We start from the raw sequence: 22,940 nt of genomic DNA, 5'->3' as shown, positions 1-22,940 counted from the left end.
ATCCAAAAATTCTACCTTTAGTCCTATTTTAAGAGAAACTGAGGCATGTTAAAATGTTTAAGAGTTTATTTGAGCAAAAACGGATTCGGGTCAGCCAGTGGCACACTGGCCTCCCCCCCACACAAGGTGGGGGGACAGACTGGACACAGAGAAGCCCCAGAAGCAAAGAAGGCAGTTATTTGATTGGCTAGAACGCCCCGGTGGCTGTGATCGGTTGTCCTTATTGTTTCTGTTTCCAAACCTTGAAGCACAGATGGGCTTTGTTTTAATCTGCTTATGCAGACATCAGAGCCCCTCCGTCCACTGGCCTCCGTGTGTAATCGCATCAGAGCCCCTCCGTCCACTGGCCTCCGTGTGTAATCGCATCAGAGCCCCTTCGTCCACTGGCCTCCCTGTGTAATCGGTGGAAGAGTCCTAAGATAACGGGACCTACGCCACAAAGGCCTCGCAAACCCTTCGCATACAACACCGCGAGAGGACCCCGTAAAGTTCAGATTGACTTCTTCCTCTGACACATTCTACCCTGTCGCTGAGGGAGTTCAGCACATGCTGCTCCAAATATGGCATTTGGGTGTATTAAATATTTTAAGCTGAAGGACTCTGAGAAAACAGCAAAAGCAGGAAGGTCCCTCTGAGCTCCCCTGTGGCCCTTCTTCCCTGAAACAGGTCCTCAGAGGGGATCTGTGAGAGACAGCCTCCCTATGATGGAAAGGAGCATCCTTACTTCCAAAGACAAAGGGATGCCAAGCAGACCCCTAAAAACAAACCTTGCTGAGTTCCCCCCAATTTGCTACAGTTTCCTCATACTCCTTACCCTCTCCTAGGCCTGCGTGACTGCCCTCTCTGCAGTAACCTGGCAGAAGGTACCCAGGGCTGTGTCTTTGGACTTCATCTCCTGGGCAAGGCTCTCATGTCACAGTGTCAGGTAGCACTTCTATTAAATAAATGTCTGTTGTCTTGTCCTGTTAATCTGTCCTTGTCGTTTTAATGTCAGTCCCAGCCAGGGACCCTAAGAGGGTTGAGGAAATCTTTTTCCTCCCCTACATAACCTTCTAATTTTGCAAGTATTGTCACAGTTTAATGGAAGTATACAGCCCTGTGTCCAGCAGGGACAAGGCGTATTTCCAAAAGGGACACTACCAGACACACATACATGAGTCAGGAAACTGGGTATTTGGGGAAGGACAGGCAGTGAGGTTAACCTTAGAAGTACCTTGGAAAGGTTTGGTTAAACAAATACCCCCTAAAACTGTGGAGCATGCGCTCCCTATTGTGCTTACCTAGCGGCAACAGGCGGTGTGCCCTGGGGCCTCCCCAGGCCAGGTTTCCTCCTCTGCATATGGAGTCCACACTCCATTTACCGGAGCCCCTGGAATTCTCTGTTCAAACAGCCCTATGGTCCCTTCTTCCAGGGCGTGCCCAGGCCTCTTCTCTGAGGCGGTCCTTCCAAGGGCGGCCCATGCCGTTGGCACGCATGCTCCCAGGCCCCGCAGCTGGCCCTTGACTGGCTCTTTGCCAGGGTGTGTTTGAAGCTTGGAAGTGTGTGTTGAGCTGTTCACACACGCAGGTGCAAAGCCCTTCAAAGTGTGGGGTGGAGCCAGGAGTGGTAAGAAAAGGGCATGGGGGCTGTGTCTTTACTTTCTGATTCCTCTCCTTAATGTATCTTTCAAAATGAGCCAAGCAGGTGCGTCTTCAAGTCAGATAAGAAGGATTTTTATCCAGACCCGAAGCTTGCTTTATGCCTTAAAAGTTCCTGTAATTAGTCAGGAGCAGCGAGTCACAGAAATGCACAGAACGTATAACTGCAGAGGGAGGGGGTGGGAAACCGACCCGGAAAGGAAGGCGCGTGTCCCCGGAGGAGGGTGGAACGGCTGCAGAAGAGAGCGCCAGGGCAGCTGCGGGGAACTTCCCGGCACCGCGCCCTGCTTCTCTTCTCGCCTTGCCCTTCGTGCGCGTCTTCTCTTCGGTCATGCTGCGGTCTGGCATTTCTGTGCCGCGCTGGTTGACGCGGTGCCGCGCGTGCTCTCGGGGTCGGGGAATCCGCAGGAGCAGGTGCTGCAGACCTGGCGTCCGGGGTGCCGCTCCGGGCCTGGAGCGGAGACGCGTGAGCTCTCCTGGCTTTTCCTGTGAGTTCAGAGAACTGCAAGAGAAGGAAAGAACGAGAAAAGAAGCGCGCAGCAGACACAGTTTAACAAACGATGAGGCCGCCAGGCTGGAGGGCAAGCAAAAGCGGATTCTCAAAAGTGGAGGTGCCGGGGATTGAACCCGGGGCCTCGTGCATGCTAAGCACGCGCTCTACCACTGAGCTACACCCCCTCACGCTTGCAGAGGGCTCGGAAACGCACCTATGGCTTCTCGCCACCGGTTGCCGCCGCGACAAACGGCGGCTGGCCACGTCGAGGTCAGTCCTAGGACTCTCCGTCCTAGACCGTCCTGCGGCCGGGCTCCCCGTCTGGTCCGCAGACCTCACTCCGTCGCCACCTGCCGGGGACGCGCGGCCGGGCGCAGGGCGAGGTCTGCGAGGGGCCTCCGTGCGGGGAGGGCGGCCGGAGAGCCGGGGGCACGCAAGATGGGAGGGGAACTGCGCGCGTGGGGCACCCGCGGGGGCGCACCTGCCGCGGCGAGACACGGACGGCGCGGACCGGGAACCGCGGGGAAGGAGCCGCTCGCGGGAGCGGCGGCCCTGCAGCGCCCTCTTCCGGCCGGAGCCCGCCCCGACTGCAAAGACGCGGAAGGCGGGCCTTGTCGCGGGAGGCTGGGTCTGCAAAGGCCGCTCACCGCCCAGCGGGCTCCAGACTCCCTGGACGGCTGTGCTGCGTGGGCCGCGCCGCAGTGCGCCGCTGTGCATGCGGATTATTTCCAGGGTAGGGCAATCAAGCCCCAACGGACTCGGGAAGGACTCTTGATCGCCCGCTTAGTTGACTGCCCGAAGAATTCAGACGGGGAGCCTGCACCGGGAGGAGAGCTGTCCCGCGGACAAGCTGGTCTGAACACAAGACAGACTTCTCGGCACGCCGGGCAGAGCTGTATTACCAAGCATTGACCCTTGCCATCTTTTTGTGAATTGCTTTCCTTGCCCTCGAAGTCCCTAAGTCTCGGCATCTGAAGAACGGTTGCTTTCCCTCCCCGGCATCGCTAGCTCTGTCCTCATCTGCATCTGTCTGGGCGCGGGAACCAGCCTGTGGTCGTCGGGCAGCAGGGCCGGGTGGGGAGTGGGCCTCCTGACTGCAGCACCGGCTCTGCCGCTCGCCTCCCCCTTCGCGTGCTTCGTTGGGAATCTTGCGCAGAGAAAACACAGAGTGCACGCAAATGCGTATGCTTTACAAGATTCTCAGAAAAACACGAAGTTTCTGAATGTAGGCCTCCGAGCGCATTGTACTGACAGGATCCGAGGATCGAGCTCTATCCATGGGCGTGCAAACCACGTCCTTCTCCTCCAAGGGAAGAACCGTTGAGCCGGGCTTGGCCCTGGAGGCCTTACACGTGCCGCTGGCCCTTCTGCTGCTCACACGGGGCTGAGGCTCGAAGCAAATTCGAGGAGCAGAACTGGGGGGATAAAGGCAGAGCCAGGGCTGCCACACGATTGCACAGCCAGTTGCTCAACGTCTGATTAATCATGGACCCGGTCTGTCGGCTCTAGGGAAGGAGGCCTGGTGGTGGTACCGGCGCTCGTCCAGTGGAACAGGGTGAAGGCCTCAACCAGCAGAGGCTGCGGAGATGGAAGGATAGGACCTTCTGAACAGAAGGAAGGGCTTAGAGTCTCCAAGTTGAAGACACAGCGTGCTCTCACGGGATGCACACCCGTCGCTTGAGTAACGTGGGTGTCCCTGTCTTTCACCAAGCTAGTGAGCTGGGAGCTGTAGGATTTCTGCTTAGTTACTTGTTTTTATTTGTGGTCAGTGGGATGGGACTTCTCTGTTATTTCCTTCTTCTCACATAAACACTTGTTGAAATCGCTTTCCGAGCCCAAGTTGGAGCCACTCCTGCCAGGGGGTGTCACGTCAGCAAACCGAAATTTAGGTAACTGCCACATCCCTGTGAATGACCTGCTTGGCCAGAACTGCAGAGTATCCGGTGATTCCCCAAACACCAGGCCAACTGGGCCTTCTGGCCCCGAACAAGGTTGACGTGGCCCCAGCCAACCAGCAAATTGTTGTTTTTCTCTTCCTTGTTCTTTAGTCTTCCTGCTATAAAAGCTTCCTGCCTTTTACACCATTTTGCAGTTCTCTGCAAGGAGACTATCCATTTCACGAAGAGTTGAAGTTTGTTTGTTTCACCTCAGTGGTTTTCCTTAATCATTTTTTAAACACCAGAAAAGCATCTTGAATTCAGCAGGAGGACTTGGAGATCTGAGCTTCCCGCCACACTTCCCTCACGGGCCAAGGTTCTTTTTCACTCTCTCTTCCCAGGATGCTGTGCAAGAGTGGAAATGCGGTTCACATATGAAAACAACTTCAGGGGTGCCTCGGGGGCTCAGCGGGTTAAGCACCTGACCCTTGGTTTCATCTCAGGCCATGATCTCAGGGTTGTGAGATTGAGCCCCAGGAGGGCTTCCCACTCAGTGCAGAGTTTCCTTGGGATTCTCTCTCCCTCTCCCCTGCACTCTGTCTCTCAAATAAATAAATCTTAAAAACAAACAAACAAACAAAAAGCCTTCAAGGATTCCCCAAATGTAACAACAGTTTGAAAATATGCTTGGCATTGCCAACAATAAGTTGTGAGGAAAAAACAAAAAACCAACACCTCTTCTAAACTATATTGAAGAAATAATTTAACCATGTTAGAAGACTGAATTATCTATTTCTCTCTAAAGAAAATAATACTACAAAACTGTTGTTATGTGAAAAGTAATAAAAATAATGCAGCTAAATAACATAGAAAAAACAAAGGTATATTAATAAGTTAACTTTTTGTGATGTTTGTGGAATTCATCAACATTTCAAAATTTGTAATTTGTTTCAATTTAATTTCTTACTCTAAATAAATATTTACTTTCCTAGCTAATTTTGTATTCACACTTTTGTATTTTTTTCCTAAAGATGGCCCCCAATAGTATATAAGCATTGGTTCCAGAGGATGGGCATCTGCCCTGCCACTGAATTTTAAAAATCATGCATCTTGGGACACCTGGGTGGCTCAGTTGGTTAAGTGTCTGCCTTTGGCTCAGGTCATGATCTCAGGGTCCTGGGATTGAGCCCTGCGTCGGGCTCCCTGCTCAGTCTGCTTCTCCCTCTCCCTACTCTTGTGCTCTTGCTCTCTCTCTCCCTCTTAAATAAATAAATACAGTCTTTTTAATAAAAAAATATAAAAATCATGCATGTTTACCCCAAACATTGTTACCCAAAGCAAAACATTATGATTGATATAGATATATAAGGAATTGAGAGTCCAGTGCTGTGACGCTGACTTGAACTCTCCTGGGGCTCCCCTCTGCCAGCTTGAGTCCTGCTCACAACAGCGTTGCTTTCTAACCTAGACGCTGCTAAGAGTTATTTGTGGCCACGGTACCACTAACTGTTTGACTGTGTTGGCCACGAATTGTTTGACGTCATGTTGGGAAACATTAGTACCAGGAGCGGCACACCCCTTCCTTGTGCCCAGTACTGCTTAGCAAGGTAAGGACGTACGGCCAATTTGAAGCTCACCTTCTGACCTCAGTCTCGGCTTTCTTTTCTTGCTAGAGAAGAACATTCTCAAAGCTGAGGTACTCTGACTTGAAATAATTTCTTATTGGACAATTCTGTAACGCAAAAAGAAAATAAGCCTGATTACTAACATAACATAATAAAAAACTTAAAAAATAAATTATTTGTTGAGGAAAAATAAATGAATATAAAAAAGAAAAGAAGCCTGAAATTACTGGTTTTCAGGGAACTTGAGCTGCCCCTCATTATCCCCAGTTCGTTCCATCAGCAGTTCTCACGTGTCTTATCGGAGCAGCTCCACATCTCGCATAGAACCCACAGCATATTCAGGATATAGTAACAATTTTCAGAAATCCTTGAGCAGCTGGTGAAAGAAAAGCAATGTGGCCACCTAAATGATGGCAGGCTGTGAAATAACATTATGTACACTTCCAATGGCATTTACAGTGTTCTGCAGTATATTTTTAAAAATTACGTTTTCCTCATAGGGGAAGGGAAGGAAAAATAAAATAAGATGAAAATAGAGAGGGAGGCAAACCATAAGAGACTCTTAACTCTGGGAAACAAACTGAGGGCTGCTGGAGGGTAGGTGGGGGGGGGATAGGGTCACTGGGGGATGGGTATTAAGGAGGGTACATGTTGTGATGAGCACTGGGTCTTACATAGGACTGATGAATCACTAAATTCTACCCCTAAAACTAATAATACACTATATGTTAACTGCATTGAATTTGAATAAAGAATTTTTAAAAAAAAATAAGTTTTCCAATTCATTTAAAGTAGCTTGTGTAAACTTGACTCCAAACCTTTCCAAAGCTGAATGAAAAGGAAACAGAAGACTGATCTCATTCATGTGTATTGTTGCAAAAATTATGAACAGACTGTTAGCATGTTACAGTGAGCACCGTATTGAACTAATACTTTCCCAGGAACATGAGAATGATCTATCATCAAGAAAAAATTCATTATTAAGATGAATTAATAGCTTGAAGGAGAAAAAATGAAATGAATTCAGTAGGTGCCAAAAGGAATTTGGAAAAATTCATAATCCAAATTGGTGCAGCTACTATGGAAAACAGTATAGAGGATCCCCAAAAATTAAAAACAGAACTACCATATGATCCAGCAATTCCCCTTCTGGGTATTTGTCCAAAGAAAGCAAAACACAAAGTGGAAACGGTATCTGCACCCTATGGTTACTGCAGCGTTACTTACAATAGCCAGGGTATGAGAAAAAAGCCTATGTATGCGTCGACAGATGAATGGGTGATATACACACATTTTATTTATATATATGTACATATGCATGTGCGTGTGGATAGATAGATATAAAATGGAATATTGTCCAGCCAGAAAGAGAAGGAAACCCTGCCGTTTGTGACAACAGGCATGGACCCTGAGGCCTTTAGGCCGAGTGCAATAAATAGACAGAGACACAAATACCATTATGATCTCATTTATAAGCAGAACCTAAAAGAAAACAAAGCCGCCCAAACCCTCATACATACAGAGAACAGATCAGTGGTTGCCAGAGTGGGGGCAAGATAGGTGAAGAGAGTTAAAAGGTGCAAACTTCCAGTTATAAGACAAGTAAGTCCTGGGGATACATCATACAGCATGCAACTAAAAAGGAAAAAAAACTCAAAAATCAGAAACTTTCCCAGGCAGATTGGAGAAGATTGTTTCTGTGCTTCTACCATATCCTAAAACTAAAACAAGATCGTCCTTGTGAATCCAAAGCCAACATCATATTTAAAGAATAATGTGGTCGGTCTAGTCTAACCAAGTACAAGAACAATGAAGGGAAGAAAGAAAAAGTACAAAATTGGGTTAGGAGAGATGTAATGATGTCAAGATAAAAATCCAAGAGAATCCAGTAAAGAGTTTAGACGTCAGATGTTCAACGTGATGTGATGAGCACTGGGTGACACACTCAACTAATGAATCATTGAACATTAGATCAGAAACTAACGATGTTCTATACCTTGGCTAACTGAATTTAAATAAAAATTTTTTTAAAAAAAGAAGTTCAACGTTACCTCCTCTGGAAGTTTCTAAACAGTGCTACTTAATTGTCACGCAAACCTTCTTCCCAGCTTGGACCTGCAGTCCACCTTCAAATTTCTAAATTTGTTTGTTAGGGGTATTAAGATTCTTCCCATCCGTATTTTCACTCTTTGATCAAAAGATTATTAATAAAATCACAAACTCTAGCATGCTCTTTGTCTCAGAATTATGTGTCAATTGGTTTTGTTTCTGCCTTTTGGGCCATAACAGAACTGGCAGGTCTATAGTTTGCTGGGCTGTATGTCAGTCCTACTCCCCAACCCCTACCCTCCCTATTGCCCCCATCACCCTTTCAGGGAAAAGCTCCCAGATTTTCAACCATACCTTTCTGTATTAGTGGAAAGCAGCATTCCTTTGCCTCCCCAAGGAACTGAGGGGCACGTCATGGTTAACGAAAATGCAGAAACGTTTGCAGCCCTGTGATTTAACAAATTGGGATTAGACAGCTATAGATAGCTGTAGATGTAAATATTATAATGTAGGAATGTCTTCCCTTTTTTCCCCCTTCCTTCACATTTCCTTGTTTGCTCTCTGAAGTATAAATTCTAAGATTTTAGCCCTAAAGTTACTTTTAAGGCAGTGCAAATATGTTGATTTCTAATTATGAATGGGGGAAGGAAAATTTGTTAATCAGGCAAAGGAGGGGAAGGGGAGAGAGACAGAAGTTAGGGTCCAATAGATTTAGGGAGAACGTGTGAAGCTTTTTTTCAGTGAGGTTTGTGGCAAGTGGGCCCAGCCATTACTTAGTTTGCTGAAAACAGAGGACACATTCGTCTCTGTCCATCCAGCCCTCCCCAGGGCTCGGGCACTTTCCCTGGTCGATACTAGCAGTCTGGGAAGCCAATCTACTGGAAGATTGCCTTGAGCAAAGAATCCACATAACGTTGAATCACTAAATAGCTCAGTTGGCAGAGCATTACTTAGACTGGAGGTTTGAACTTCCGTGGTTAGATCTTGCATTTCACTGAAATTATTTTCTCACGGCCCTATTCCGAAAGTAATTGACTGAGGACCCCCACTCCTTGCAGAAATAAATATGTTAGAGTGACAATGCTTGGTGAACAGGAATTGCAAATCTTTCACCTTTTACCCAAGGGATATGGTGTGGTTCAGGGCATGATCCCCCCAAAATGGCAGAAGCCATTTCTCCTACCCGCGAAATAGGTCATAAGACCATCTAGTGAGAGGCCCCTTCCCTGTACTGAGAGGAAAGGAATGTCCAGAAAACAAAGGAAAATCAAGAAGAATCCTAACGAACAGGCTTTGCTGAGCCTCGCCCAATTTACTACACTTACCCCATACTTTTTGACGTATACCATTTCTCTCTGGCTACCCACTCTTCATCAAACCCAGCATAAAAATATTCAGCTTACACCGTTTCTTAGGGTCTTCACTTCCTCATGAAGGTGCCCATGTCACCCAAAACTTACATCTAATAAATTTCCATACTTTCTTCCTGTTAATCTCTTTGTCCTTTTAATTTTTGGACACAGCCAGAGACCCAAAGGGGTCACTTTTTCCTCCCCTACACTACCTTCCTAAAATGAATTGGGATATTTCTGTCTCTTTTTGTGCTCTGCAGCTATTTCTATAACCCACGTGTTATTAGGACGCATCTTGCGCTCCTTCTGGGACACCCTCCGCGCACGCGCGTCTCTCCCTGGTCCGGGTGCCTGGACCCCAGCCCTCCCCAGCAGGCACTCCAAAAATGCTGACCGGAGGATTGGGCCAGAATGTGGGTTTTGCCTTAATCCCCAGGGAAGATACTGCTGGAGAAAACCTGCAGACATGGGCGACATTGGCAGGAGAGGCCCTCTCCGTGGGAGAGTGGGAGAGCGGAGGAGAGAACTTTGCTCTGACTTGGGTTTGCTTCAAACAACTCGTCATTTTCAAGGGACCCAACCATCAAGTCCCTGGACAGACGGGGTTACTGCTTTACTTCTAGGGTTGGACGATTCACACCTCCCCTGTTCCACCCACACTCCTGGTGGCCGTGAAGCTTTTCCAAACCGCTGCTGCTCGGTGGACTAAGCCGCAAACGAGTCAGGGGACACCGCCGCGTCGAGGACAGTTCCACTCCTTGTCCCCGGAGCTCACAGACACGGAGTGGCCAGCCTTTCTCCGGGCTTGTGCGGCCTCCCCGGCCCGCAGCGCCCTCGAGGCCTCCAGGCGGCCCCAGGCGGGCCCCAAGCAGGTGGCAGCATCAGCCCCGCGCACCTGCGCCGGCTCTCCGAGCATCGGTCAACGCCTCAGTGATGCTCCCCTCCAGCAGCCAGCCTGCCTTTCCTGACGTGCAGCTGTGCGCCCTCGCGGGCCCTGCACGGTTCGTGGCTCAGCTGTGCGCCCTTGAGGGCTCTGCACGGTCCGTGGCTCAACTGTGCGTCCTCGTGGGCCCTGCAGGGTCGGTGGTTCAGCTGTGCGTCCTTAAGGGCTCTGCACGGTCCGTGGTTCAGCTGTGAGCGCTCGCCGGCCCTGCACGGTTCGTGGCTCAGCTGTGCGCCCTTGAGGGCTCTGCACGGTCCGTGGCTCAGCTGTGCGCCTTCGCAGGCCCTGCAGGGTCCGTGGTTCAGCTGTGCGTCCTTGAGGGCCCTGCAGGGTCCGTGGTTCAGCTGTGCGCGCTCGCGGGCTCCGCACTGTCGGTGGTTGAGCTGTGCGTCCTCGCGGGCCCTGCAGGGTCCGTAGCTCAGCTGTCGGTGGAGCTAACCTCGAGCAGCTCTGTAGTAGCAGCATCCCCAGCACGGGCCGCGGGAAGGACCCCTCCCCACTGCGCCATACACTCTTTATACCCAACGTAGTAAAACAGACCTACCAACTGGCCGCGTGGCCTAATGGATAAGGCGTCTGATTCCGGATCAGAAGATTGAGGGTTCGAGTCCCTTCGTGGTCGCTGTTTTCTTCCGCTGCCGGCGGGTAAGGCGTGTATGGTTCCCTCCGGTCCGCTGAGCAGCCTTTTCCTTCTCATTTAACAAGCGCACGCGAGCTGTCTGCTGTGCGACACTTGCTTCACCGACGGACAAGACGCAAGTAGCAGGTGTGTCCTCAAGGCGCTTCCTTTCTAGTAGACAGATGACATCAAGTAGACAGAAACACAATGACCAAAATTTGTTACAAGTCCTAGGAAGGGGGATAAGCGACAGGCTGAGATCAGGAACACGGATGGGGGGCGGGGTCTTCAGGCAGAGTAATCCTGGCAGGAGAAACTGCTAACTCGTGGACAACCTGGAGACACCTGCTCTTCCCTAAGCTCAGGTCACTGAACTTTTTTTGGGGGGGGGGAGGGGAAGGGTTCACTGAAAAAATCAGTGAAAAGGGGGTAAGGGTGGGTTGAATTTCTAGGCACAGGATTCCCTATGACTGGGGCTTTGTACGTGGTTTGAAATCAGTGTTCTCCAGATTTCCTTTAGCTACCATAAATACAGCACTACCTCCCAAACAGCGATCGCAGAGAGAAGCCTAAATAAAGACAGAAGGCACCGAAGGCTTTTGTCCTAAACTGAACTGTCCTCCGGAGCAACTTCTGTTAGTTGAGTCGTGATGGGTTCAGTTTTTAGCACGAGTGCAAATGCCATAAATGGATCTGAACAGCGGGGAGGTTCCTCAAAAAATTAAAAATAGTACCACTAAAAAAATGATCCAGCAATTCCACTTCTGGGTATAGATCCAGAAGAATTGAAAGCAGCAGCACACCCATGTTCATAGCAGCATTATTCACAATAGTCTAGAGGTGAAAGAAACCCAAATATCCTTGGAAGGATAAATGGATAAACAAAATCTGTATATTCATACAATGGAATATTACTTTGTTTTAAAAAGGAAGGAAACCCTGTCACATGCTACAACATGGATAAACCTTGAGCTTGTTAAGTGAAATAAGCCAGTCACAAAAAGACAAATACTGTATGATTCCACTTACACAGTTTCTAAGACAGTCCAATTCATAAAAAACAAAGTAGAATGGTGGTTACCATTCAGTGGGGGAAAGGAAAATGTGAAATCGTCAAATGGGTATAAAGTTTCAATTTTGCAAGATAAAAAGAGTTCTGCCGATCTCTTCCACCATATAAATATACTAACACTACTTACCACACTTAAAAATGGTTAAGATGGAAAATTTTATAGGTTTTTAAATCACAATAATACACATATAAATGATTATTATTATGATTATTATTATTATGATAATACACATATAAATGATTTTTTAATCATTTAATCATTATTTTAAATCACAACTAATAATACACATATAAATGATTTTTTAATCATTTAATCATTATTCATGTTTTTTAAAAAATCATTTGATCATAAACATATGGGTTTGTTTCTGAACTCTCAATTCTTTTTATTAGTTCTTAAATTTTACTTCCGGTATACTTAACATACGGTGTTGTATTGGTTTCAGGGGTGCAATGTAATGATGAGCCAACAGTCCCATTCATGACTCCGTGCTTGCCACGGTTAAGTGTGCTCCTGATCCCATCACCTATGTCCCCCATCCCCCGCCCACCTCCCCTCTGGTGACCATCAGTTTGTTCTCCGTAGTTGAGAGTCTGTGTCTTGGTCTCTCTCCCTTTCGTTCATTTGTTTTGTTTCTTAAACTGCACATGAGTGAGGTCATGTGGCATTTGTCTTTCTCTGACTTATTTCACTTAGCGCAATAGTCTCCAGAGCCAGCTGTGTTGTTGCAAATGGCACGATTTCATCCTTTCTGAGGCCGAGTAATAGTCCGTTGTGTACATGAACCTCACCTTCTTCATCCATTCATCAGTCGACAGACACCTGGGCTGCTTCCGTAATTTGGCTGTTGTCAATAAGGCTGCAACACACACAGATGTGGCTATATCTCTTTGAATTAGCGTTTTTGTATTTGGAGGGTAAATACAAACGTGGAGTCTAGGGCAGTTCTATTTTAACTTTTTGAGGAGGCTCCATACTGTTTCCCACAGTGGCTGCACCAGTTTGCATTCCCACCAACAGTGCACAAGTTTCCTTTTTCTGCACATCCTCACCAACACTTGTTTCTGTGGTTTTGATTTTAGTCATGCTGACAGGTGTGAGGGGACATCTCCTTGTGGTTTTGACTTGCATTTCCCTGGTGATGAGTGACGTGGAGCATTTTTTCATGTGTCTCTTAGCCATCTATGCGTCTTCTTTGGAGAACATTCAGGTCTTCTGCCCATTTTCAAATTGGATTGTTTTTTGGTGGACTCCCCATTCTACTCCACTGGTCTGTATGTCCACCCTTACGCCATTAACCACACAGCTTTGGTTACCTGAGCTTTCACTAAGCTTTGAAATCGGAAGTGTGAGCCCTCCGCCTTTGTTCTTCTAAGATCGCTTCAGCAATTCATATTGAAATGTAGTATGAATTGGAGGAACGGCGTTTTCTTTTCTGCAGAAAAGATTGTTGGAACCCTGATAGGAATTATATTGATTGTAGACCACTCTGGGTACTATTAACACCGTCACAACATTGGTCTCCCTATTTAGGGACCCTGGATGTCCTTTCTGGGTCCTCTTTTCTTCTTTTCTTTCGGGAATGTTTATAGATTTCAGCGTACAAGTCTTTCACCTCCTTGGCTGAATTCATTCCCAGGTATTTTATTCTTCAAAAGCTATTATAATTGGGATTGCTTTCTTAACTGTCTGTATGGATTGCTGTTCACTGCCGGTAGATAGAAACGGAACTGACTTGTGTGTGACTGTCTTGTACTCTGCAACTTGCCGAGTTCATTTGTTAGCTCCTGTGGGTTCTTTGGGATCGTGTCCTCGGTGAGTAGAGACTGCATTTTTACTTCCTTCCCAATTCGGAGGCCTTAGATTCTTCTTGTCCAATTGCTCTGATTGGAACATTCAGTACAACGTGAATAGCATAGTGGGGAGAGAGGCATCCTTGCCACATTCCTGGTCTTAGGGAGAAAGCTTTTTCAGTGTTTCAACATTGAGGATGATGTTCACTGTGGGTTTTTCATAAATGCCCTTCATAGTGTTGAGGAAGGGCACGCTGTCTTAAGTGGTGAAACACAGTCTCTTTTTATCTCATGTTCCATGAAAGGGGGATATCTGTAATAAAATTGAATGAAATGCAGTTAAAATAGGAATACTGTGTCATTTTTACAAATTCTACATCAAATTTATTAAGGATCCCAGAGCAGAGAACTCGCTGAATTCTGTACTAAAGAGTCCTGGTCTAATGATGCAGAGAGAAGTCGCGTTTGGGTACTTGTCCCGTGGTTTCCCTGGGCGCCTTCTGCTGCTGGAGCACATTCGCCTCGTTTGTGCTCGCTCGTCTGTGCAGCTATCAGGGACTTTGGTCACCTGTCCTCTGCACCTACTTTCTATGCTGAATATTCTGCCCCTTTTAAAAATGTATCTTCATTTTTAGTGAAGCAGGAGCTCTCCACCATTCATGTGAATTTTAACTTGACTTTTAGATCTTAGACAAGCTTTACCCTGGGGAATATTGACTTCACAATGATAGGAACTCAACTGTTAGGGTGAAATTTAGTTAGTCCAAGGATAGCTTAGTCAAACCCGCATTTCCTGCTTGATTTAATTTTTAATTTTTTTCTTTTAAAGATATGGAACGCTTCCTGAATTTACATGTCATCCTTGCGCGGGGCCCACACGGATCCGTTCACTTTAACACTGGTGTACGCGTGCCCAAGCGAGCACTGTTCTGCACACGTCAAAATCCAGAGAAGTGATGTGCGGACCTTCTGTTATCCTCCAAACAGTTGCAGTTGGTACACGGCCGTGTGGCCTTGCCTACGCACACTGGATTCACTTACAAGCAAGCTGCTCTGTGTAAAGACCCAAGGAAAGACGGAGCAGTGATTGGGAACTGAATGCTGGGGACAGGGAATGATGACCCCCCGAGAGAACTGCTACGATTTCTTTCACAATCTGTGGGCTGTCCGAAAGTGCCGTCCACCTAAATTCTTATTCTGCGAAGAGGTCTATGTTCTCAAAGGGTGCCTGGCTGGTCAGTTGGAAGAGTGTGTTACTCTTGATCTTGGGGTCATAGGTTCAAGCCCCATGTTGGGTGTGGAAATTACTAAAAAAAGAAAACAAAAAACAAGAACAAAAAGAAACCTAGAAAAAGAGAATGAGGCAGTGAGGTGAGGGAAGACTGAAAGGCTCTGTCAGCAGGGGACATTGGTTCTTAACTGCAAAAACCAAAAAGGAGGAAAAAGGCAGACCATGCAACGAGTTTCCACAAAATTACATTTACTTAAAGGATTTTTATTCTTTGAGTATGTGCTTTTTAGTTCTGATATTTAAAATGCTTTTCCTTTTGTTCTGACACTTTAGAAATTAATGATTAATAATAAAAGTTGTAGCTTCAGACCCATGGCTTTATAGTTATCTAACACATATCAAGTCAGTGAGTTAAGCAGCTGACTCCTATCTCAACTCAGGCCTTGATCTCGGGGTCTTGGGTTGGAGCCCCACACTGGGCTCCAGGCTGGGTATGGAGCCTACTTAAAGGAAAAAGAAAAAAAGGAGAAGGAAAGTGCTGACTGTCTGTAGCTTAACGCCTCCTTGGCTGTTTGCAACCACTGAATGTAATTCTGAAACCTCGAAGCATCGGTAGGCGGAGTCTGGCCGACTTACATAAGCCGCCAGAGCAACAGGCCCCTCCGTCTAACGACCTCCTGCTTTAATTCACTTATCACACTACGTGGCATTCAGATAAAAGAAACGCACCACTTTTGATAAAGAAGAGAGCACAGTTCAGTCTTACTTGCAACTGGAGCCTAATTGAATTAACAAACCTCAGTAATTAAAAAGAACTATCAAGCCATGAAAAGGCACGCAAGAGCCTTCAATGCATACTTCTAAGTGAAAGAAGGCTACATACTGTGTGATTCCAGCTCCATGACACCCTGGGGAAAAGCAAACTACAGAGACAGTAACAGGATCAGTGTTGCCTTGGGTTCACTTGAGAACAGGCAGAGTGACCCCCAGGGCAGAGAATCTGTCATGTATGGGACTGTCATGATGGGTACAGGACACTGTACATTTGTCAAAACCTACAGAATCGTACAGCACAAAGGGTGAGCCCTAATGTAAACTATGAACTTTAGTAAATAATGTATCAGCATTAGCATCGATTGTACCAAATGTAACAACATGTAACAAATGTAACAAAAAACTAATGCAAAGTGTTAATAAGGGAAACTGTACTGTGAAGAGGAGGAGGGGGTATATGGGGACTCTGCATGAACTGCTCAGTTTTTCTGAGGGATGGGGGCGGCACAGCGGAGGGGGCAGTCTCAGCAATCACTGAGCATGCACTCACGGCATCCCATCTCAGTATGGCACGCCTCTCCTCCCCTGGGCTGACCATCTCTCAGTATAGCCACCCTTTCTAGAGAACAGTCTCCAGTATCCACCTGTGACAGAGAAGCAATCACAACCAGCAGTGAGGAACGGGCCGGAGACCCCAGAATCTAAGTGCTTCTTAAACAACTTACACGAACTTTCCTTGTTTCCGCGGCCGCCTGCACGCTCACTCACAGACATAACTGCTGTTGCCTTCCATCCACTGTGTGAACTGAGATTTGTCACTGACGAAACTTGCAAAATCAATTAGCCTTAGTCAATCTGCTTTCCTGCTTCTAAAATGTTAACTGCCCTTCCATTTTCCTTGCTGTTGTGGGTTTGTGCATTTTTAAAAATCTTTCTAGTCTGGTCTGGGAGGGAATTAAATTAGTTGCTCTCGTTATCGTTATCTTTACCTACATGGTCACATCTCCGGTAATAAATAGTACAATGTGCTCTTAAAACTTTATAGGAATGATACCACACACTCAGCAACTTCTTTCTTCAACCAACATTGGAATTTTGGCCCCTATTCTTGTCAACAGCCACAGACATAGTTTATTTCCTTTAATTGCCATATTGCATTCTACTGTCTGACTGTAATAATTTTATTTATTCCTATATTTGACATACTTTTAAAAAATGTGTTCGGGGGCGCCTGGGTGCCTTAGTCCATGAAGCGTCTCCCTTCAGCTCAGGTCATGATCCGGGAGTCCTGGGACCGAGTCCCTGGGTCCTGCTTCTCCCTCTGCTGCTCCTCCTGCTTGTGCACTCTCTGTCAAATAAATAAAACCTTTTAAAAAAAATAGAATAGGGGCGCCTGGGTGGCTCAGTCTTTAAGCGTCTGCCTTCGGCTCAGGGCGTGATCCCGGGGTCCTGGGATTGAGCCCCATATCGGGCTCCTCCACTGGGAGCCTGCTTCTGCCTCTCCCACTCCCCCTGCTTGTGTTCGCTCTCTCCCTGGCTGTCTCTCTCTCTGTCAAATAAATAAATAAAACCTTTAAAAATAAAAAAATAAAATAATAGTGTTTTCAGTTTTCATTTTGCACACCAGCACTTGGAGCCTGCCAGGCTTGCTATACACATACAAGTGTGTGACACACGGAAGTGTGAGTGAAAGAACATGGACGGAGCACCATCAGAGAAGCACTCAGCTCCTGATGTTGGGGTTATGAGTTCAAGTCCCACCTTCGGTGTAGCACTTACTTAAATAAGCTTAAAAAAAAGAAAGAGAACACAGAAAAGCTAGTGGGATTGGGAAAACGAATAAAAGAAACTCAAATTGCACTAAACACAATATGGTTTAGTCAAAAGGAATAATTCTCACAGGACCATAAGCATTCTGTAGTAACAAAACACTATCGTGACAGGAGTTGTATGCCTTTATCATCAAACAAGCCAAGCAAAACCTGGAATCCAGTCTGATCCCTGCTTTTCTCTTTAAGTCATTAAATACGAACAATGTCCTTTCTTCTTCAAGAGTCCCGTTAGAGCAAGAGGACCCCATCGAAGTGGAATGCAGACCCTGCAAGGACAGGGCCTTCAGCTCCCCCCAGGTGCTCTGTCGGAGCAAAGCTCACAGCTGCGTGCACCCCAGGGGCTGCTCCGCGAACAGAGCCCTCAGCATCAGGACCAGGGAGCTCTTCTGCTGGCAGCAGGCACGGATGTCCTTCTTCAATCACACTCTGTAGTAATGCCCAACACACTGGGTGAATGTGCGATTGCCCCACCACGGGCAGCAAGGATGTCACAGTCCCCCGGTGTCCCCTGATCGAACATTCGTACCCATGAGAAGGGGCCCTGCAAGAGTATTTTATCTGCAGCTGATATAAAGTAATTGCAACTGAATTCTCCGGTATGACATACTCCAGTGTGAGGATTTTAGAAGTAGACAATGAAAGGAAAACACTGAACTGGGATCCCTCATTGAAATTTGAAGGATTACAAAGAAATTTAGAAACATTTCCATAGGATTATTATTATCTGTGCTTCCAAATGTTACCCAGCAAAATCACTTCTCTGATAAAGTCTGGCTTAAAACAAAACAAAACAAACAAAACAAACAAAACACCTAAAATGAAAATAAAAAGGGAAGTTTAAACTTTACAGTCTCTGCATTTGGGGACAATATAAACCACGGGATATGAATTCATGAACTCTTTCTGCTGCCACGGCTGCACCTTTAACGGCTGATCGGCGGTCAGGACTTTCTTGCATTTTTCTACGTAACATCATCCACGATCAACACCAGACTCAGAATTCACACGGCCACTTAGTTTGCTGACAGTGCTTAAACAATGTTAGAACATGCAATGGGAAAAGGATCCCTTTTATAACAATAAATTTAAAAAACAAAACCTTAACAAATGCGGAGGGTTTCTACTGGGATTTTAAAAAACTGCTGCCTTATAAAAAGGAAGACTTCAATAAACAGAAATATAGGCCTCGCTCTTAATCTAGGAATTCAATGTAATCCAAATGTAAACACAAATAGTGGAGGGGGTGAAGGAGGGAGGTAATAGCATGATACTAACGTTCACCGGGGAAAATGAACACATACTAATCAGAAAAGCACTGTTAGAGAGCAGTGAGGAGGACCAGCCTTACTAGACATGAAAAATATATCTTATAAAGTAAGATGAAAATGCAAACCATAAGAGACTCTAAACGATGGAGAACAGAGCTGCTAGAGGTGGGGGGGCAGGGATGGGCCAGACCGGGGACGGCACTAAGGAGGGCACCTGCTGTGGGGAGCACTGGGCGTTGTGTGTCAGAGACAAATCACTGAATTCTCCAGAAACCAATACTACACTATATGTTACCTAACTTGAATTTAAATAAAAAGATAAAAATTTAAAGAACTTTTAAAAATGTATTTGAAAGCTACAATGATTAAAGCGCATTAGTCCTGGAGAAGAAATGGACCAACAGGAGGAAGTGGGTCCACCTGCCCACACCCGTCGCTACCAACCTAGAATCCCTGCGGACAGTGAGGTGACTGGGCTACACCACTTTACGTCGTCCAGGGTCTACTTGGTCCAAACTACTTGGTAGTTTGGTCTACCCCTGTAGACTTGTATCAGCCCCCCCGCCTCCCGCCTCCCGCCTCCCGCCCGGGTACTTGAAGTCACAACAATCTCACTGATCTAACTTCATCAGTCCAGGACTGCACAGATTCCCTGTAATTAGGAAAGCCTATCTTTCCTTGCAATATGTGTTTACAAGTAAGATGAAATCATTCAGGGGGCTCCCGGGTGGCTCAGCCGGTGAAGCGTCTGCCTTGGGCTCAGGTCATGGTCCAGGATCCAGTCCTACATCGGGCTCCCTGCTCAGCGAGGAGCCTGCATCTCCCTCTCCCTCTGCCGCTCCCCCTGCTTGTGCTCTCTGGCTCTCTCTCTGTCAAATAAATAAATAAAATCTTAAAAAAAAAAAAAAAGATAAAATCATTCCAACTGACTTTTTAAAGCTGAAGAACCAAATATGTCACTCTATTTATGCGATCCCTTAGTGAATATTTAGGACAATATGTTTTCTGGATAAAAAGCAAATACTAAAGGTAATGCAAAACAGCACAGCTAGTTTGGAAATCAGTCTGGCAGTTTTCCTGTAACGTTAAGTACACTTACCATCCGACTCAGCAATACCACCTCTACGTATACTTATCCAAGAGAAATGAAAGCGTGTTCTCAGACAGACTTCACTCATAATAGCCAAAAACTAGATACAACCCAAACGTCTATTAACTGGCAAATGAATAAGGTACCCATACACTGAAATTCTACCCAGCAATGAAAGAGCAGGAACTACGGACAGTACTACACAGAAGAACCGCAAACCATCGCTGTGCAGTGAAAGAAGCCAGACACAAAAGGCGACGCTGTGATTCTACGAAGTTCTAGGTAAGTAAACTACAGTGAGAGAAAGCGAATTGGCAGCTGCCAGTGGTCTGAGATGGGGAAGGGACTGACTCAGAGGAGCAGGAAGGAATGTTTCTAGAGCATGAAAACTTCGTGTGGACAGCTTTATGGCCATTGACTTATTTGTCAAAGCTCATGAAATTGTACTCTTACAACTGCTGGATTGTATTGTACCCCCTCGAGCTGGTGAAAACAACAGCAGCGCGAACACGCGGCCATCTATGGCTGCAGTTTGTCCGTGCAGGACGGCCCAGCTGGGCTTGGTGGGGCTGTTCCTCTCCCTGCACCAAATGTGAGTCTCTCTCTCCCTGCGCACATTCTAGGAGTTACCAGAACACCCCGTCCAGAAAGCTGACCTTGAGCCTAGTAACAGGAGATCGCACAACAGCAAGAGAGGTTCATTTGTACGCGGAAAAGGTCATTTTCCGTATTCATTTTGGTAGCTAGGTATCTGCACTTGCTGAAGCAATGTTCCACTATCTGCCTCTCTTCCCGAGGGCATCAACAGAGTAAAGAATCAGATGTAAGAGAAAAATCCCTGAAAAATCCTAACAGGATAAAAACAAACCCCTAAGCTAGTAGCTCTATGTTTAGAAAACACTGAAAGTTGTCCACTCTGGAAGTGCCGGGTAGATGCCCCACCCCCACCCCGCAGACCAGAGACCTGTACCCCTCTCCAAGGACAGCTCCATTCTGTCCCACCTGCTCTCCCGGCTCACCCAGCTCCCCCTCCAGACTCGCCAGCACAGCCGCGGCCCGCTCCCCGCACCCGGGCCGCAGCTCCTCGGGCAGGACGGTCTGGAACTGCTCTGGCACCAACCGGTCCAACATCTGCTCCTCGCCGGGGTCTTGGACTTCGGCAATCGGTGGCAGAGCTCACCCAGCCCCGTGCCACTCAGAGCTCAAGGGGTCCAGGTGTCTCTGGATAGCAAAACTGTCTGAGCACCTGCGAAAGAGCTCCCTGGTACGCAGCTTCTCCCTTTGAACGCGGGCGTCTCCTTTCCGAATGCGCGCACGTTCCTCCACCTTCAGGGTCACAAGCCCCACAGGGTCCTCCGGACTCGGAGGCTCAAAGCTCCAGCTCCGCTTGGCTTCATGGTCTGCCGGACTGAAATAACCCCCCGCGTGCATTACGCTCTCTCGGCTGAGATTCCCCTCGAGGTTCTTCAGTGTGGCAAAGGAGGAGGAAACGCTACGAAGAACAGGACGGCCGAGATGCCAGATACATTCCGACTCAGGAAACTATAAAGAAAGACCAATAGAAAAAAACCGCTGAAGTTATGCACACGCTACAGAAAGACAATTTCCATAGTTGTCCGTAAGCAAAGACGAGCGATCACAAACTCGAACTGCCAGGTAATGAAAGGTTCTCGCTTTTCCTGCTGCCCCGCCAATTGGCTGCCCCTTCCTCTGCGATTCACAACGAGCAGGTGTCCCCCCCTCTTGGGTACCGACCCGGGACGCAGCTACTTAAGTCCACACCCCTGTCTCCACCCCAGGGGCGAGTACCCCGTCTATACAGCACATTCACACCTAAGAGTCCCTTCCGGTTTCTGAAGCGCTGCTGATACCCAGCGGGGCCCCGGGCTCGCCCAGCAACAGGAGCGGCCAAGGGGCCTCACGGGAGCTCCCGGCCCCGCTTCACGGGGGCTGCTGCTCCGCCCCTCGTGGCCGCGGGGAGGAAAGAATTCTCAGGCTGGCGCCGAGGAGCGGTCAGGGAGCGGGCTTCACACACACGCAGGTGGGCAAGAGCGAGTACAAGCAGGTGGAGGCGGGATGGATGAGCACCGGCGCACGTCAAGGTCCCGCGTCTTCATGCGCGGCCCGGCCACTGAACGCGTTGACTCTCCACCCCCGGGGGCGACTTCTACCGTGAAAGCCCAGCGCGGGGGTCCGTCCCGGTGCGGACCGCTTGGGTCCGGCGCCCGCCAGACGCTGGGCTCAGCCCCTCCCTCCGCATTCCTGCCGGATGCGCGGCGCCAGAGGCACGGAGTTCACGGCGGAGCGCGCGGGGTGCGGCGTCCGGGTGGGGGGACCCGAGTCCAGTCCCCGCTCTCCCTTCCGCCAACGTCTCCTTGATGTCACAACCAATGAGGCTAAAAAGAAATACTCTGCAATTCCAAGTAACTCCAGGGCTCCGAAAGGGAAGCCCGGGACGGTCTCGAGTTCAAGCGTCTTCCTGTGATACTTCCCCGCACCCCGCACAGCGCGCGGCCCCGCGGGAGCTCCGGCGGCCAGCCTGGAGGAGGCGGCGTGCGCGGGGCCGCCGGGAGGCTGCGTTCGGGCGAAGAGCGCGCAGAGGGGCCCAATCAGGCTGGGGCAGCCCTCCGGCCGCCCCGCTGCTGGCCCGCCGCCCCCTCCAGCAGCCTCCCCGCAGGTTCCGGCCGCCCACCTGCAGGCCCACCGCCCCCTCTGAGGGCTGAGCAGGTCTCCCACGGGAGCCGGGGCCGCGCGCGCCGCGGGAGCGGAAGTAAAGATCCGCTGCCGTGGACCTTAAAGAGGCGGGTCCTAGAGCGGCCGGCGGGGGGAACCAAGGTCGCTCTGGAGGGCTCTCTAGGACGCGGGCGGTCTCGCGCTCTCAGTGGTGCCCCAGTGTCTGTCGGCTGCCTCCAGACTGCTTCCAGGTCGTCCAGCTGTGAACACTGTGCCCGTCCCTCCAGAGTTAGGTTTGCTTCTCCCACAGCACCTGCAGACCCCTTTCTTTGTCCTGGGAACAGGTGCACGTTGCACCATTACCTCACTGGATCCTGGAATAAGGCATGAGGTTCAATGGTCTGAGAGTCAAAGAACTTTAAACTGGGAGGTGGCCTTTTGCCACAGGCTTCATGATTTTACTGAGCTGCAGTGTTTTCCTCCCAGTCCTGTGACAGCAGAATTCTGCAGTTTGACACCTTTGAAAAGCCATCGCTTGATTAACTCAGAGTCCACAACCTGTCTAGACTCACTTGGGCTCTAAAACCTGAACAAATGTTAATTGCTTCCC

At 48.2% G+C, this 22,940-nt stretch overlaps 1 long non-coding RNA gene and 2 other non-coding genes across 4 annotated transcripts; 1 reads left to right on the top strand and 2 right to left on the bottom strand.

Moving 5' to 3' along the window:
* Nucleotides 1-2,244: 2,244 nt before the first annotated feature.
* On the bottom strand, nt 2,245-2,316 carry TRNAA-AGC. The gene has a single exon. It is a non-coding gene; the product is annotated as a tRNA-Ala (tRNA).
* Nucleotides 2,317-10,526: 8,210 nt separating this feature from the next.
* Nucleotides 10,527-10,599, top strand: TRNAR-CCG. The gene has a single exon. It is a non-coding gene; the product is annotated as a tRNA-Arg (tRNA).
* Nucleotides 10,600-12,817: 2,218 nt separating this feature from the next.
* LOC103681948 lies at nt 12,818-22,457 on the bottom strand. Of its 2 annotated transcripts, none has more exons than XR_005838762.1 (3): nt 22,350-22,457; nt 20,677-21,199; nt 12,818-13,775 (listed from the first exon to the last, which is right to left on the bottom strand). It is a non-coding gene; the product is annotated as an uncharacterized LOC103681948 (long non-coding RNA). The 2 variants fall into 2 exon arrangements; XR_573345.2 differs by lacking the exon at nt 22,350-22,457 and adding an exon at nt 21,491-22,260.
* Between the last annotated feature and the right edge of the window lie 483 nt (nt 22,458-22,940).

This window comes from Ursus maritimus, unplaced genomic scaffold (genome assembly GCF_017311325.1).
Source record: "Ursus maritimus isolate PB19 unplaced genomic scaffold, ASM1731132v1 scaffold_30, whole genome shotgun sequence".
Taxonomy (NCBI): Eukaryota; Metazoa; Chordata; class Mammalia; order Carnivora; family Ursidae; genus Ursus; species Ursus maritimus.
The sequence above is the reverse complement of the archived record's forward strand: the minus strand, read 5'-3'. Positions and strand labels throughout refer to the sequence as shown.